At 20.3% G+C, this 2,735-nt stretch overlaps 1 protein-coding gene across 1 annotated transcript in view; it reads left to right on the top strand.

The window, feature by feature from the left end:
* LOC102674236 (PDF receptor) overlaps nucleotides 1-2,735 on the top strand; it is a gene marked incomplete at its 3' end in the record, with an annotated part of 30,862 nt that overhangs the window by 21,594 nt on the left and 6,533 nt on the right. The gene's annotated exons all lie outside the window — the stretch shown is intronic.

Genomic DNA, 2,735 nt, shown 5'->3' with positions numbered 1-2,735 from the left:
TTTCTATCGAGATGTTTCCATTTATCATAAAAAAAAAAAAAAAAAATAGAACGCATTCGACAAGAATAAATCAGTGAAATAAGTGGAAATTTAATGTAATTAGTCATCGAAGCGAAAAAAAAAATTCTAAAAATAAATTCTTAATAATTTAAATCTCGTTTTTAATGAGATGCTAAATGTGGGGAGAAGGGAAATAAAATGATTTCTGCATAAGAGAAAAAAAAGAGTTTTTAAAAAAATAGTAAAAATAAGAATTTAAGAAGATATTCTATAAAAAAAAATAGATAAAAAAGATATTAGAAAAACAAGAGACTTTCTGAATAATAATTTAGTATATTTTGATTAAACTTTGTTTTCAATAAATATCAAATATAAAATGAAAAAAGAAGAGAAAGAAAAAAAAATTTTTTTGGAAGAATAATTATATATTACATTTAATTAAGATTTATTTCCAATAAATCATTAACTTGGAAAAAAAAAAGAACTAAGAAAAGCTAAAAAAAATATTCTTCTGATATAATTTAATAAAAAAGTTAAGAATTAAATTCATGTTATCACAATAAAATAAAATTCTAAAAAAACCAGTTTATCTTATTATTATTTTTCAATTTTCTTTATTTGTACTGAAATTTTTGATTGATAAATGAATAGTATTAAGTATCTATATTAGATAACTATAACTAACTATATTATTAATCCAATTAGAATGAATTAAAAATGTATAAGGTAAGATAAAGATATATAAAAATATATAATAAACTTAATAATTTATGATATTTATATAAATATTAAAAAAGATTTAAAAGATTTCTTTTATCATTATTATATATAATTAAAGAAAAATCTAAGCTTTGAAAGAGTTTTTTGGCATTATTGATTAATTAATCCAACTAGTGGAAAACTTTGAAATTCCTTAGGCACCATTTGCATGGAAGATTATTCGCGAAAGAATGTTCATTCATTTCACGAGCCATATCGACAATCACGAAATTCTCAAACGTTCATTTTATAATCAAGAAAGGAAAAAAGAAGAGATTTTCTCCTTTTTTTTTTTTAAATTTATTATTTATTATTTAGAGATGAAAAATTGCTCGTAGATAACATTCCATTTATATACCAAAAAAGGATTTTCGACATACTGATAAAATATCTAAATTATAGAATATTTAAGTTATAATTAGTTATAATATATATATGTATTTGTAATAGGAAAAACATTTTATATATTTTGAAATTTTAATAATTGACATTTACAGAATTGTATTAAAAGTTATTTTCATTTTATTCTATTATTTTAATTTTATATCAATTTATTTATAATTTTCATTTTAAATTTTTATTTCTAATTGCAGTCTAATTCCAATTTTAAATTAATAAAAAAAATTATACATATATTTATTATAAAAAAAGAATTAAATTGTTCTTGAATTTGACAAAAAAAAATTCTTCAAAGAATTTTTAAATTTTTCATTTTAAAAGGGAGTAAATTGAATCATTCCTCGCCATTTAATGAATGCACATAAATTTTCCACTCTTCCACATGTAAACGGATGAAACTTCGCTCCTCAAGGAACTAAACTGATCCCTCAGATTATGCCAGGCTTTTTGAATAATTATACCAATTTTTACTGCGTATCATTGAAGCTCAATTTGCATTTCATCTCAGCAACAAGTATTCTTGATTGCTTTTAACTTCCATCTAATTACCTGATTTGAGAAGAAATTGTCTGTCTAAAAAAGAAAGGAATCGAGATTGCCCAAGGCTAGACAAGCATTTAGTTCTTAATAATTGAATATTATTTATGTTATTTTAATAATTTTTTATGTTTTTATATTTTAAAATTTAAATGAAATTTTAGAAATTAATTAATTAAGTTTAGAAATGGATTTCAAAAGATTTTTTTAATTTTCAGATTTTAAAATTCTTTGTAATTTCTACTTTTTCATATTTTTTTAAAGCTTAATGCATATTAAATGATCTTTTAATCGTGGCTTTAAACATTTTTGATGTAGATTATAAAAACTATTTTTAAAATGTAAATTTCTTCAGGAATTTTTGCAACCAAAATTTTTTATATTCTGGAAATCTTAGAAATCTTCTGGAAAATTAATTGATAGATTTTGGAAATAAAATAGCAAAATGTAATTGAACATTTCACAAATTGTAATAAAGAATTGTAATAAAGAACTAATTATGAAACTTATTAAGATTTCAATAATTAATATTGAAATTAGTATTGAAATAGTAAGTTACAAATTAATATATGACAAGAATTTTATGTTAGAAACAAGAAACAAAAAGAAACAAGAAATTCAAGCCAAAATTGAATTTGGATTTTTATTTTAAATGAAAATCATCAATCACAATTTCTCAATTTATACTCAAGATTTATAAAAATCTGAATAAATATACAATTCGAAGAAAAGAATAAAGAATTCTTGAAAGATATAAAGAAGAATCTGAATCAAATATTTAAATTAAAATTTATTATTAATAATAAGAAGAGTCTTATTATTATCTTTAAATCTTAAAAATCAAAATTTAAAATCAAAAAAAAAGTTAAATTATTTAATTAACATTAAAGAAAAAAAGAAAGAAGACGAGATTTTTGGGAAACTCATAAATCACAATTTCTATCCAATCACTAATTTCTTTAGAAAAACTACAAAAGCCAGTACTGCAAATAACAGAATCACAACCTTGAGCCATCTACGATCTCTAGAAATGTAATACA

This window comes from Apis dorsata, unplaced genomic scaffold (assembly GCF_000469605.1).
Source record: "Apis dorsata unplaced genomic scaffold, Apis dorsata 1.3 scaffold_4, whole genome shotgun sequence".
In the NCBI taxonomy this organism is placed as follows: Eukaryota; Metazoa; Arthropoda; class Insecta; order Hymenoptera; family Apidae; genus Apis; species Apis dorsata.
This window is presented reverse-complemented; position numbering and strand designations above follow the sequence as displayed.